Genomic DNA, 15325 nt, shown 5'->3' with positions numbered 1-15325 from the left:
CAGGCCCTCCCTGCTAAAACACTGACTTGAAAATATCTACCAGCCTGGCACCAGCAGGCAAGAGCTTTAGTTGCAGTACTTTTGCAGACCGCAGGGGGCAGTCTAGCAGAAAGGACAATGCTTGGGCTTGTGTCAGCATCAAACACACAGAGCTCCAAGTGTGGATCCACCACGGAGAGGTGAGCAATCTCCAGCTAGTTCCTTAACCACCGGAGCCTCAGCCTTCTAATTCAAAACACAGGGATAAGGACATCTATTTTATTATGGGTTGCTGTCAACATTGTATGAAATAATGTGCTAACTTCCAGGTTGGCTGAACAGCAGATTCGCTAGGGGAAACTTACTAAAAATATATTCTGGGCTCCCACTTAAAACCTACAAAAACAAAGTCTCTGGGAAGAGGTTCAAGAGCTAGTACTTTTTTTTTTTTTTTTTTTTTGAGATGGAGTCTTACTCTGTCACCCAGGCTGGAGAGCAGTGGCACAATCTTGGCTCAATGCAACCTCCACCTCCCAGGTTCAAGTGATTCTCCTGCCTCAGCCTCTCCAGTAGCCAAGATTACAAATGTGTGCCACCATGCCCGGCTAATTTTGGTATTTTTAGTAGAGACGGGGGTTTAGCCATGTTGGCCAGGCTAGTCTCGAACTCCTGACCTCAGTTGCTCTGCCCACCTCAGGATCCCAAAGTGCTGGGATTACAGGCTCGGGCCGCCACATCTGGCCAAGAACTGGTGCTTTTAATGAGCTCACCAGAGATGTGTCATTACATTAGTGATAACCCTGTCAAAAATGTTCAACCTGAATCTTGTCTTCAGCAAACAGTCTGACAAATCCACATTAGGAGAATGTTTTGCAAAATAACTTCCTGGACACTTCAAAATTGTCAATGCAGGATTTTTTTTTTTTTTTTTCTTTTTTGAGACAGGGACAGGGTCTGGTGTGTCATCCAGCCTGGAGTGTGCAGTGGTGTGAACACAGCTCACTGTAGCCTCAACCTCCTCGGCTCAAGCAATTCGCCCATACCTCAGCCTCCCGGGTAGCTAAGACTACAAGTAGGCACTGACATGCGTGGCTAATTTTTTCATTTTCTGTAGAGACAGGGTCTCCCTAGGTTGCCCAGGCTGGTCTTGAACTCCTGAAGTCAAATAATTCTCCCATCTCGGCCTCCCAAAGTGTTGGGATTACAAGTGTGAGCCACTGCATCTGGTTGGGATTTTTTTTTAACGGTGGTTAAGGATAATAAAATGTTTAGGGAAAATCATATTGATATCTGCAACTTGCTTTGAAATATATCCAAAACTAAGATGGATGGAGAGCTATGTGATTATGCAAAATAAAATGTGAACAGGAAAATCTAGGTATGTGGGTATTCAACTGTGAAATTACTTCCATTTATTAGTGTCTGAAAATTTGTATAATAAACTGTTGGGGGGGTGCTGGGCACAGTGGCTCACGCCTGTAATCCCAGCACTTTGGGAGCCCAAGGTGGGTGGATCACTTGAGGTCAAGAGTTTGAGACCAAGCCTGGCCACCATGGCGAAACCCCATCTCTACTAAAAATACAAAATTTAGCCAGGTGTGTAGTGCATGCCTGTAATCCCAGCTACTCAGGAGGCTGAGGCAGTAGCATCGTTTGAACCCAGTAGGCAGAGGTTGCAGTGAGTCGAGATTGCATTACTACACTCCTGCCTGGGTAACAGAGAGAAACTCTGTATCAGAAAAAGTTAAAAATAAATAAATAAATAAAACATTGGTTAAGGAAAGGTAGGGTGTGGAAGGAGAATGTTCTAGATCAGGAGCTGGCTTTTGGGCCAAATGTGGCCCACAACCTGATTTTATAAATAAAGTTTTATTGTAACGCAGCCATGCCTATTCACTTACATGTCGTCTAGAGCTGCTTTTGTGTTACAATGACAATTCTGAGTAGCTGTAACAGTGATCATAAGGCTTGCAGCTCTACATTTCACTTTACAGTAAAAGCTTGTAGACCTCTGTTCTAGGTTAAGAAAATTAAAAAGACATGGCAATTAGGTACACTGTGCGAACTTGGCCTGCATCCCATATTTAAAACAAAACAAAACAGTTTTTTGAAAAAACATTACTGGGAAAGCTGGGAAATTTTATATGGGCTGTACATTAAATGAAAGTATTACTTCAATGTTCAGTTTCCTGAATGCTGTAATTGTGTTAAATCAGAAAATATCCTTGTTACAGGAAAGAGGTTAAGTATTTCAGAGTAAAAAGATGACATCTTCAGAAACATCTCTATATTAATTCTTAATGATATGGAAAACAATGTATGACAATACGAATTTATGTAACACAGATGAGAAATATGGAAAGATATTAACAATTGGTCAATGTTCACTGTCCCACAGTAACTTTTATATAGGTTCAAATGACTCAAAACAAAACTTGGGGAAAAACTAAGCAGCTCCCTGAATGGAGCCAGGTGTGGCGGTACCACCTGTGGTCCCAGCTACCCTGGAGGCTGAGGCAGGAGGATCACTTGGACCCCAGAGCTTGAGGCTGCAGTAAACTATGATCATGTCACTACACTCCAGCCTGGGTGACAGAGCAAGACCTTTACTCAAAAAGAAATTTTAAAAATGAAAAGTAAGGCCGGGCACAGTGACTCACACCTGTAATCCCAACACTTTGGGAGGTGGTGGATCATTTGTGGTGAGGAGTTTGCAACCAGCTGGGTAAGACGGTGAAACCCCATCTCTACAAAAACAAAACAAAACAAAAATTAGCCAGGTGTGGTGGTGCATGCCTGTAATCCCAGCTATTCAGGAGGCTGGGGCGGGAGAATAGTTTGAACCCAGGAGGTGGAGGTTAAAGTGAGCCGAAATCATGCCACTGCACTCCAGCCTGGGTGACAAAGGGAGACTCTGTCTCAAAAAACAAATAAATAATAAGGAAAGAAAGAAGCTCCCTGAATGATTGTGCCATTGTAGCGAAGTGTAGGGAACTCCCAAATCACGTGTAAATTCAGCAGAGAACCCCAGCACATAGCGCGTGCTCTGTAAAGAAATTCGGCCTGGGCCAGGACTAAGAGGATGCCTAGCAAAACATGGTGGCTGGCCAAAAAATGAAATGACCAGTTGGCAGATGTCACCATTCATGCATGCGCTCACCCATTCATGCCCTGTTTTTTACTGAGCACCTACCAGGCACTGGGCCCTGTGCCAGGCACTAGGCATGCCCTCCAGGGAGCTCCAGAATTGGACATGGACAACGACAGCTCAGAGGGACAGAGGAACCTGGCCTAAGTCTAATGGACCCTTCTGTCCACTCCCAGGAACCCCCAGTCCTTCCTGCAGAGCAGAAACGGGGTTGACACTGGCTCAGTTCAAACGGCTGCGTCATCAGCTCCAGCCTCTACAAGTGCACCAGGCTGGGTGAGGCAACGCCAGGCACCAGGTACTGGGTGAGGAGGCCTCCCCCGTCTCCCAAAGGGCTCGTGGACCTAGCTGTGGGCCAGCCCAGGAACGTAAACCTGGGTATGTTTGGGAAAGCTGGAGCCAGAGGTTTCAGAGGGTGGCCCATGTGGGCCTGCTGCAGGCTGGCGGAGAGATGCGCATGCGTTAACATGCCCCAGAGGGGCCTGGCCCCCTTCCACCTGGGGCAAGCATCTGGAACCAGTTAGGAGCCAGGTGGCTGGGGCACAGTTACTTTAGCTGAGACTGAGGCTGAGCTGGGGCAGCAGCCCAGGAGGGAGGGGAGGCGATGCCGGCCTGAGAACAGGAGCTCTTTGCCAGAAAGAAGGAAAGAGAGGGCTTGAAGCTGGCAAGACGTCACCTTGTCCAGTGTCCCCAGGGCCAGGTTAAGACCAAGTCAACTTCTCCAAGAGAGGGTCAGAGAGCCAGGATCACACCAGTGGCCCAATGCAGGGCTATTCCCACACCCTGAGGCTCAAGGGCCATATGGTGTCCTGGTTAGGGCTGGACTCTGGAGCCAGGTGACCTGGGTTTGAATCCCAGCTTGGCCTCTACCTAGTTCTGGCACCATGGGCAAGCATCTCAGTTGCCCCTCTCTGAGCCTCAGTTTCCCCATTGGTATCAAGGGTTAAGCATGGCTCTGGGCTGCAAGTCTGCCATGAGCCCATCCATGAGCTTTCTTGGGTTGGTCCCATGGGAGCCCCAGCAGGGTCTGGACAGCAGGATTGTGACCCCCTGGCCGCCTCCCAGGGCTCCTCCTCACATAGCTCCCCTCCCCTCAGTCCTTCAGGCCAGGGTGGGAATCATCTCCATGTTTCCTTTTCTTTTTCCTAGAGACAGGGTCTTTTTCTGTCACCCAGGCTGGAGTGCAGTGGTATGATCTCTGCTCACTGCAGCCTCTACCTCCCAGGCTCAAGTGATCCTCCTGCCTCAGCCTCCCAAGCAGCTGGGACTACAACAAGCATCACCACACCTGGCTGCTAATTTTTAAGACTTTTAGTAGAGATAGGGGTCTCACTATGTTGCCCAGATTGGTCTCACCATGCTGCTGGAGCTCCTGGGCTTAAGCAATCCTCCCACATCGACCTCCCAAAGCACTGGGTTACAGGTATGAGCCACTGTCCCAGGCCTGTGTAACCCCAGGGCGCTGCACCCTCCTGTCGGGTTCCTCTCCACCCCAGGGTCTCAGCCTTGGCATAGCTGATGTCTTGGCTCATGGCCTTGCAGTCGTGGGTGTGTCCTGCGCACTGTAAGATGCTTAGCAGCATCTGTGGCCTCTGTACACTGACCCTCATAGCGTCCTCCTCCCCAGTGTAGCAACCAGAAACTCCCCAGACATGTCGAAAGTCCCTGGGGGTGAGGGGAGAGTCGCCTGTAAGTGAGGACCACTGGTTTACCCCTTCAACAAGTGGCTTACTCACTCCCTCCCTAGCTGCTGAGATCTGAGCACTGGAAACTAGCTGGTGGCGCCTGAAGTAGTGCATGCGTGAGAACACCGAGCACCTCACCAGGCACCCAGCCCTAAGGGCAGTAATAATCACTCGTAAGTGTCTGCAGCCTGGGATGCACTTAGTTTCTGAGACCAAGAACTCATCAGTGCTCTGCCTGGAGAGGTTGAGGGATTTTTACAGCTAGGTGACCCTGGGAAAGTCACTTGCCCTCTCTGAGCCTCCCTGCCCACATCGGTGCAGCGGGGCTGAGCAGAGGATTGAGAGGTGCTGTGTCCGGCATCGGTGCACAGTAGGTGCCCAGCCAATGATTCCTCCCCCCAACTCCTCTCCTCCTGGTAGGTGGGGGCCTCACCTGACTGCCTGGTTCTGGCCATGGACGTGAACAAGCAAGCTGGCCTGAGAATCGCAGGTCCGCAGCAGCGAGGAGCTCATCTCTTCTGCTGCCCAGAGTCCTAGGAATGTGAGCTGAGGAAGGAGCAGATTGTGAGGTGTGTGGGCATAGACAGCCTGAGGACCCTCACAGGCCAGTTGGGGACCCCAGCCAAGCTCTGCAGTCCAGCACGTCCCTGTCCCCAAGCCCCGCAGGCCTGGCTGATCCAACACTCTCACGGGTGCTGAGGATGCAAGGGGTCGGCCCCTGTTGCAGCTCAGGATGGCAATGCCCACTCAAAGGACAGCTGCAGCCCAGACATGGGCCGAGAACATGCTCCCCGGGGGGCTCCCCATCACCTGGCCTCGAGTCCAGGATAGAGTGTAGATGAAATCAGGGGCATGGGGTATCCAGTCCACTCAGTTGTGGGGTACAGAGCTGAGATCCTTTATAGGAGGGGTGACATCCTGGGCCCCTGAGCCCCCAGGAGCCCCCACTCTTCCCACTGCAGAGTGGACTAGGGCAGGGGTGATCTGAAACAGGAGTGTGTATGTGAAAGAAGCATTGGAGCCTGCTCTGGAACACACCCTGTGGCTTGGAGAAGGAGGGCCAACCAGGCAAGGCGAGTTCATGCCAAGTGACAGTGGCCACGGCATGGTCCCATGTGGGTGACTCCACCGAGGCAGGAGGACCCCGTGAGGAAGGACCTGGGTGCCAAGTCTGAGGCCCTATTTTGTTGTTTGCTTTGCTAGGTGACCTTGGGCGAGTCACCCACACTTTCACCTGTGACCCAGATACGATGGTGATGATGACAATGGTCACTGTCACACCATCAGCATCACCTTTTTCTTCTTTATCACAACGGTGCTTCTTAAGCATCTACTCAGGCATTTATGAGATTAACTCACTGAATCCTCACAACCTCCCTGTTATAGGCAGTATCATCAACCCCATTTTGCAGATTAAGAGATGAGGGCACAGAAAGGCGAAGGAATTTGCCCAGGGCCACACAGCTGGCAAGCAGCAGAGGTGGGATCCAAACACTAGAAAAAGCTTGGTAAGGAAGGGGCCACCCTGCCTCTCTCTGGGGCGTTGGGAGAATGAAACTAACAAATGCCCATAAACCCTTCAGTGGGGGCTGGCACGGGGTGGGCACTGGACAAGCAGGAGCTTTGATTCTGACCCAAGACTGCAGGGCAGAAAGACAGGTCAGAAGCCAGACGCTAATCCAGGGTGCCCGTCCACACCAGCCCTGCGATTGGGAAGGCAGAGCCTGCTCAGCACACCTGGTTACAGCGATTACAAATGAAGCCTTCATAAACTGTAAAGTGCTGGGGAAACCCAAGGCCTGGCCCTCCCTATCTGCGCTGTACACAGCAGGTCCTCTGCACCCCAGGAATTGGACAGAGGGGACAGAATTTGGAGGGAGGTCTTCCCCATGCACTCCTTACCTGGCTGGAGAAGGGCAGGCCCAGCCTCTGAAGAGCGGGCACTGTGTGGCTGGCATTGGCCACCATCTGCAGTGGGCCATGCAGTGGCCAAGCCACCAGGGCTGCCAGGTCCACGCTGACCCCACCGTCCCTGCCACAAAGGGCCACGTTGGCCTGGGTCTGGGAGTCTAGAGACAGAAAATGGCACGAGCTACTGAAGACAGGTCCATCTCCCTTCCCAGCCCAGGAAAACACCAGACTTCGGGAAGGGTCATGCCCTGGGGCCCTCAAAGACACCACCAGCGGGAAAGGGAAAGGCTCCCATGGCGGGCTGGGTGGGGTCAACCCGTTTTGAGTCTCCTTGACATGATCTATCATTTGTCCCTGAAGATCTAGGCCTGGGTGGCTCCTCCTTTCATTAAAGTTGAAGTTGTTGAAATGACACCTCCTCCAAGAAGCCTCCCCTGACTACCCATCTGAAGTCCCTCCCAATTCTTTGCTGCCAGGCATCCTCCATCCATCTCCCTGGAGTGGGGTTCCCAGCACAACCTGAAATGACCTCACTCACTTTCTTACTAGGTTCCTGCACCCCTACTGCCACTCCATGAGAATGCCAGCCCCCTGGGGGTAGGGTTTCTCTTAGGACAGCTCCTGACACACAACAGGGGGTCGGTGAGTACTTTCCGAATGACTGAGGGAGGCTGCTTCTCTGTAGGGATTCCTGGGGATTCTCTGAGCAGCCTGCAGATGAATCAGCATGATGTCTGCTCTTGATAAATGGCCACTGCAGCCTGATACCCACCCTGCAGCCACCTGGCCCTGGCTGGAGGGTCCCATCCCTCCCATCCCCCCACTCCCAGAACAGGAGAGTCTGACTCACAATAGGAGTTTCTTCTTTGACTTAGATTTCCTCTGCTACACATAGAAACCCATCGGGTCCAGGAGCCCCAGAGCAAACAGATGGCGCCTACTCTATGTCAGACACTAGGTTCCCGTGGGGTGCAGCTCATGGTTCAGGCCCAAGTGACACTCAGCCAGGCTCCAGCACCTCCCATCTGGCCAGCAGGGTGGATAAGCCCTGCAGCTCTGAGCCTCGACTTCCTTATCTATAAGGTGGACACAGCCCACCCGCCTCCACGGGAGAGCGTCCAGAGTAAATGGGGTAACACATGGGAGAGGACCGACTGTAGGGCATGCAGGAGGCCTGGGAAGCCCTTCCTTCCTTCCTCATTCCACACTCAACCACATGTACCTACTACGTGCAGGACAAGAGGATGGAGGGGACACAATTCCCACGCCTGGGAGCACCTGGCTGTCAAAGGTACCAAGAATGTTAAGGACAGGCAGAAAGTGTCCCCGAGAGGGGGGACAGCAGACTGCGGACAGCAATGGGAGGAGGGAGAGGTCACTCCTGGCTGGGGGCGGCCACACCAGGCATCCTGGGCCAGGAACTAGAGCAGCGTGAAAATGTTCATCCAGAATGACCTCCCATCACCCCATCACTTGTCACCAACAAATTCTGAGGTCAGCTCAGACTAGGGACAATTTCCTCATGTGATCCAGCCCTCCGTTCACCCCTCAGGAGGCTGAGGGCCAAAAATAAAGTTTTTTGTTTTTTTTTTGTTTTGTTTTGTTTTGTTTGTTTTTTGAGATGGAGTCTCACTCTGTCACCCAGGCTGGAGTGCAGTGGTGCGATCTTGGCTCACTACAACTTCCACCTTCCAGGTTCAGGTGGTTCTCATGTCTCAGCCTCCTGAGTAGCTAGGACTACAGGCATGCACCACCATGCCCAGCTAATTTTTTTTTGTAGAAACAGAGTTTCACCATGTTGGCCAGGCTAGTCTCTAACTCCTGACCTCAAATGATCCACACACCTCAGCCTCCCAAAGTACTAGAATTCAGGCATGAGCCATTGCACACAGCCCCCAAAATAAAAAGTTTGCGGCCAACAGAAGATGCCCTAGGGGACTAGGGAGACCCAGGGGTCCTGAATGGTCAAGAGCCAGGTCTCCATAATCTATATGGGGGTCAGAGGGTAGCTCTCTGTTCAATCCTTGCTCCACCATTACAAGCTGTGTGGCCTGGGCCAGGTGACTTAACTTCTCTGAACCTCCATTCCTCATCTGCAGAACGGGAACGGCATTCCTAACCCTACCTCATATGCTCATTCACGCACGTTCAACACCTACTATGTGCCCTGTGGCAAAGCAGACAAAAATCATTCCTGTCCTCCTGGAGCACACATTCTGGTGATTTCCAGTGTAGAGAAAATGAGAAACAAAGGTATTTGTATGCTACGTGGTGTGTTCAAATGACAGAGCTGGGGAGAGGGTGGGAGGAGATGGGGAGGTGGAAAGAGGCCTCTCTGAGATGCCATTGGAAAAACACCTAAGGGAGGCGAGGGAGCCAGGCAGGTGTGTGGGAGAGAGGCATTCCAGGCGGCAGGATCAGCCCATGCCAAGGTCCTGGGGCAATAGCAACCCCGAAGTGTTAAAGAATAGAAAGGAGTGGAACAGGTGGTGTTGGGGGCCGGCAGACGAGGTCAGATGGGGGAAGGGTGCGGGTTCTGCCAGCTCGCAGCCCCCTCTAAGAGCTGTGGCGTTCCCCTGTGTGATGGGGACAGCTGTACTGTACTGAGCTCTCGTGTGTACACAGCTTGCCTGGCATGTATGTAGTAAGTGCCCAGCCAATGCTGCCTCCTCTTATTGCTTTTATTTTCCCCCCATAATAGGCTGAACCATGGACCCCAAAAAGGTAATGAAGTCCCACTCCCCTCACCCTCTGTCCTATGAATATGACCTTATTTAGAAATAGAGTCTTGGCTGGGCGCGGTGGCTCAATTCTCACCCCAGCGCTTTGGGAGGCCGAGGTAGGTGGATCACAAGGTCAGGAGTTTGAGGCCAGCCTGACCAACATGGCGAAACCCCATCTCTACTAAAAACACAAAAATTAGCCAGGCATGGTGGTGCACACCTGTAATCTCAGCTACTCAGGAGGCTGAGGCAGGAGAATCACTTGAACATGGGAGGCAGAGGTTGCAGTGAGCCAAGATCATACCACCGCACTCCAGCCTGGGTGACAGAGTGAGATTCTGTCTTAAATAAATAAATAAATACATAAGTAAGTACATGGTCTTTACAGATGGAATAAGTAAAAATAACGTCACATTAAAGACAGGCAGGTCTTCAATCCACTGTGGATTGTTTTGTTTTATTTTGAGACAGGGTCTCATTCTGTCACCCAGGCTGGAGCACAGTGTTGCAATCATAGCTCACTGCAGCCTCGACCTTCTGGCTCAAGCAATTTTCCTGCCTCAGCCTCTTGAGTAGCTGGGACCACACACACGTGCCACCACATCCGGCCAAGATTCCTGTGCACGCCAGCTAAGATTTCTGGGTCTTAAGCCATTCGGTATGTGGGACTTGGTTGCAGAAGTCCTAGGAAACTAATCTGCCTGCCTTGGGAGTGAGGCCATTCATGGGCAAGGCTGTCCTGGTTGTCCCAGAGCCCAGGGCCACACTGGGCTTGATGGGGTGCCATCTGGGTCCAGAGGAAGCAGCTAGCTCCCCAGTCCCAGGGCTGTATGTTGAGTGCCTTACCATGTATCTGCAGCTCTGCGAGCAGGGAGGCCTCGCCTGGGAATCCAGCCCACAACAAGGCCTCACTTTTATGCCGGCTCTGGCCAGAGAGCTCCAGGTGCCCATCATGGTAACAGCAGCTCACAGAGTAGTTGAGAGATGTGAGTCCTATCAGGATGCGTGCAGAATGCTCAAAGCCCGAGCTGCCATTGTGAATGTCCGTGAAGACCTGGAATGCCACCAAGGAGATGCTGGGCCACCCTGTGCAGAGACACAGCCAGCCCCGAGCAACCTGGCACTGGCTCCCACACACCCTGGGGTTATCAGTGCCATCCGTGTCCCTGTGGTGGGAGGACCTCAGACCCTCTTGAAGGAGCAGGTTTGATGACCAACGCAGTTATTCCAGCTAATTACACGTGCACCAAGGAACCCACAGAGAACCAATCAGGAGGTGGGGCAGGCAGGGGAGAGGGGCCTGGGGAGGACGGCCAGATCAAAACTCTGGGAAGAGGAAGATGTCCTGGCTGATGAGAAACAGGTTGGCAACTACAGCCTACACCTTTTGTTGTAAATAAAGTTTTATTGAAACATAACCCTGCCTGTTTGTCACAGGTGTGTGAACCAGAGCAACTCCATCTTGAATAGGGGCTGGGTAAAGTGAGGCTGAGACCTACTGGGCTGCATTCCCAGATGGTTAGGCATGCTAAGTCACAGGATGAGACAGGAGGTCACACAAGATACAGGTCATAGCCAGGCATGGTAGCTCATGCCTCTAATCCCAGCATTTTGGGAGGCTGAGGTGGATGGATCCCTTGAGGTTAGGAGTTCAACACCAGCCTGGCCAACATGGTGAAATGCCATTTCTACTAAAAGTACAAAAAAAAGTACAAAAGTACAAAATCTTGCTCTGTCACCCAGGCTGCAGTGAAGTGGCACAATGTCGGCTCACTGTGATCTCCACCACCCGGGTTCAAGCCACCTCAGCCTCCCAAAGAGCTGTGATGGTAGGCGTGGGTCACTGCACCTAGCCTCTGCATCAACATGTTTAAATTCTTCTGACAGCTGTGCTTTAGGAAGAGTGTTCTGACAGCCATCGGAAATAAATGACAGAATGGCAGGACGAGGATCATGAACAGGGTGGCTGTGGACATCTGCTGGCCAGCAGCAGGAAAGCCACTCAGACCCCGGATTCTACCTCTGCAGCCTGCCTGCACATGAACACTCCTTCCCACATCAGTAGAAGCCTGGAACTCTCAGAACAACAGACCTCATCAGCCGCTGCCACCTTCACCAGAATGATGTGATTAACTTGTTCACACAGAAGACAGCAGGAACCCCGAGAGAACAGGATCCAGAATGTGTGGGTTTTGATGGACAGGGTGGTAGGATCTGGGAGGCTCCACCTACCTCACCCCCTGACCCCCACACTCCTTCCCCAGTCCTGCTCAGCATAGAGACTAGAGTGACATTACCAGAGATGTAGATGCTTGGAAGGACACCAGCGACACGGAGAAGAGGAGGCCGGAGGTCCGCAAGGCGCCCAGCTCCTGGCCTCGGATGGCCAGGACTCTGTCCAGAAAGGCTCCCTCCCAGCCACGGAACTTGATGGTCCTTGAGTTCCTGAGGATGGAGCTAGTGAGCCGGGCCCGCAAGTCCTCCTGCCTCATTTGCTCTCCTGGGATTGGAGGGGAGAAAGAGATGAAGACACGGCCGGTCCAGAATTCTCCCCTGCACCCTGACAGTCACCCTGCAGCAAATCCCACTGATCTCACCAAGTGCGTCCCAAAGCTGTCTGCCTCTCCGCATCTCTGACCCTCAGCCCTGATCCATCCACCGTCATTCTGTGCCTGGACTCCTACAGAAGCTGACCTGGGACCACTGCCCTGGGGAGGCAGCTTCTGATACCTGGAGAACAGAGGCTGCCCCTGAGCCCACCTGGGGATGGCGCCATCAGGAAGGCTACCTGGAGGTGGGTAATGCCTGAGTTACATCTTTTTTTCTTCCTTTTACATTTTTGATGGAGTTGGGGGGCGGGTCTTACTATGCTGACCAGTCTGGCCTCAAGCGATCCTCTGTCCCCAGCCTTCTAAAGTGCTGGGATTACAGGCGTGAGCCACCGTGCCTGGCCATGGGTTTTCTTGAACCAAAGCATATTCCTTGTCATGTTTAACAGAATTGTGCCCCAGCCCTGTACTTTCCTTGATTCGCCCTCCTTTGAATAGCGAACCTCTCAAAAGCTGTAATGAACATGGAAGAGCCGCTGGCTGGGTGGGCTGGGTGGTGGCTGGGGGGCTGGGGTCCCAGCAGTTGGCATCCCCTTTCCCAGGATGTACACATGGCCTCAGGTACCTGTCCTTTTATCTCCTAGGTCAGCTCGTCGACACTGTCTGGGTGAAAAAAGGAGACCAGGTCATGTTTTCATCCATGTTCATAGCCAATATCGCCATCCACAACATTGCCGTCAGTGCGTGCCCGAGCCACCAGTAGCCTAGAAATATTTAGACCTGGTTTATTAACCATACACCTGCCAGACCCAACCCAGCCAAAACTTGAAATCGACAGGGTGCAGTGACCCACATCTGTAATCCCAGCAATTTGGGAGGCCGAGGCGGGAGGACCTCCTGAGGTCAGCAGTTTCAGACCAGCCTGGTCAACATGGTGAAACCTCATCTCTACTAAAAATATAAAATGAGCTGGGTGTGCTAGTGCACACCTGTAATCCCAGCTACTCGGGAGGTTGAGGTGACAGAATCACTTCAGCACAGGAGGTGAAGTTTGCAGTGAGCCGAGACTGAACCACTGCACTCCAGCCTGGGCAGAGCACAAGACTCCAGCTCAAAAAACAACAGTAACAACAACAAATCAAACCCCCCCCACCTTTTTTTTTTTTTTTTTTTTTTAGAGATAGATAGGGACTTCCTGTGTTGTCCAGGCTACAGCGCAGTGGTACAATCATAGCTCACTGCAGCCTCTTACTCCCAGGCTCAAGCGGTCCTCACACCTCAGCCTCCTGAGTAGCTGGGATTACAGGTGCATGCTACCAAGCCCAACTAATATTTGTGTGTGTGTGTGTGTATGTGTGGAGATGCAGTCTCACCATGTTGGCCAGGCTGGCCTCAAACTCTGGGCTTCAAGTGATCCTCCCATCTCAGCCTTCCAAAGTGCTGGGATTACAGGCATGAGCCTCTGTTCCTGGCCAAAACCTAATTACACATTCATGAATGACCGAGGGCATGGGCTTCTGTGTCCTTTAACAATGAAATGGATTATTCCTTGGGAATAACTTTGCTGGGGATGCTGTAACAAAGTGCCACAAACTAAGTGGCTTAGAACAAGACAAACTTGTTGTCTCAGGCCAGATGCCGTGGCTCATGTCTGTAATCCCTGTACTTTGGGAGCATGAGAGGATCTCTTGAAGTCAGGAGTTTGAGACCAGCCAGGCCAATAGGATGAAACCCCATCTCTACTGAAAAAATACAAGGCCGGGAGTGGTGGCTCACACCTGTAATCCTAGCACTTTGGGAGGCTCAGGTAGGCAAATCATGAGGTCAGGAGTTCGAGACCAGCATGGCCAACATGGTGAAACCCTGTCTCTACTAAAAATACAAAAATTAGCTCAATGTGGTGGCATGTGTCTGTAATCCTAGCTACTCAGGAGAATGAGGCAGAAGAACTACTTGAACCCAGAGGTGGCGGTTGCAGTAAGCTGAGATCGTACCACTTTACTCCAGACTGGGGGACAGAGCACGAATCCATCTCAGAAAAAAAAAAAAAAATACCCAGGCATGGTTTCATGTGCCTGTGTTCCCAAGCTACTCAGGAGGCTGAGGTGGGAGGATTGCTTGAGCCAGAGAGAATGAGGCTGCAGTGAGCTGAGATCATGCCACTGCACTCCAGCCTGGGTGACAGAGCGAGACCCTGTCTCAATAAATCAATAAATAAAGTAAAAAGTTGTTGTCTCCCAGTTGGGAGGCCAGAAGTGTAAAGTCAGGTGTCTGCAGGCCGGGCTCTCTCTGGAGGCTCTGGTGAAAAATCAACCTTCACCTTCTGTGTTCAAGCAGTTCTCCTGCCTCAGCCTCCTGAGTAGCTAGGATTACAGATGCGTGTCCCCACACCCACTAATTTTTATATTTTTAGTAGAGACAGGGTTTCATTTTTAGTAGAGACAGCCTCTTCTCCTGGCTCAGGCATCTCTTGACCTATAGTGGTCATTGTCCTCCTATGTATGTCTGTCTCTGTGTGCAAATTTACCTTTGGGCAGGCGCAGTGGCTCACGCCTATAATCCCAGCACTTTGGGAGGCCAAGGCAGGATTGCTTGAGCCCAGAAGTTCAAGACAAGCCTGGGAAACATAGTGAGATACCGTCTCTACATAAAATACAGAAAATTAGCTGGGCATGGTGGAACACACCTGTAGTCTCAGCTACTCAGGAAGCTGAGGCGAGAGGATCACTTGAACCCAGGAGTTTGAGGCTGCGTTGAGCTATGATCTCACCACTACACTCCAGCCTGGGTAACAGAACAAAACTGTCTCAAGAAAAAAATATTTTATTCTTTCTTTTTCTTTCACTGGCAACAAATCTCCCTTTTAGTAAGAACACCAGTTATATGGGATCAGGGCCCCACCTTCATGACCCATTTTAACTTGATGACCTCTGTAACGACCCGGTCTCCAGATAAGGTCATGCCTGTAATCCCAGCATTTTGGAAGGCTGAGGTGGGAGGATGACTTGAGGCCAGGAGTTCAAGACCAGCCTGGGAAACATAGTGAGGCTTCACCTCTACAAAAACAGACAAAAAAATTAGCTGGGTGAAGAGGTATGTACCTGTAGTCCCAGCTCCTCGGGAGACAGGAGCACAGAGTCAGCCCAGGAGGTCGAGGCTGCAGTCATCTGTGCCACTGCACACCAGCTGGGCAACAGCAAGACCTAGTCTGTCTGAAGAGAAAAAAAAAAATGTTTGCTGATCCAATGTGGGGTAATTTTTAAAAACTTATCTCTGTATTTTTTCATATTGCTTAGCTTTTCCACATGAACTCTGTGATTATAACCAGAA

The 15325-nt window shown here is 51.4% G+C and overlaps 1 long non-coding RNA gene across 1 annotated transcript; it reads right to left on the bottom strand.

The window, feature by feature from the left end:
- Nucleotides 1-1578: 1578 nt before the first annotated feature.
- Nucleotides 1579-12294, bottom strand: LOC116557987. Its single transcript, XR_004271778.1, has 3 exons — nucleotides 11492-12294; nucleotides 11168-11172; nucleotides 1579-1590 (listed from the first exon to the last, which is right to left on the bottom strand). It is a non-coding gene; the product is annotated as an uncharacterized LOC116557987 (long non-coding RNA).
- Between the last annotated feature and the right edge of the window lie 3031 nt (nucleotides 12295-15325).

The sequence above is a fragment of the Sapajus apella genome, unplaced genomic scaffold (assembly GCF_009761245.1).
Source record: "Sapajus apella isolate SASKATOON/1434 unplaced genomic scaffold, GSC_monkey_1.0 scaffold2, whole genome shotgun sequence".
NCBI classification, from domain to species: Eukaryota; Metazoa; Chordata; class Mammalia; order Primates; family Cebidae; genus Sapajus; species Sapajus apella.
This window is presented reverse-complemented; position numbering and strand designations above follow the sequence as displayed.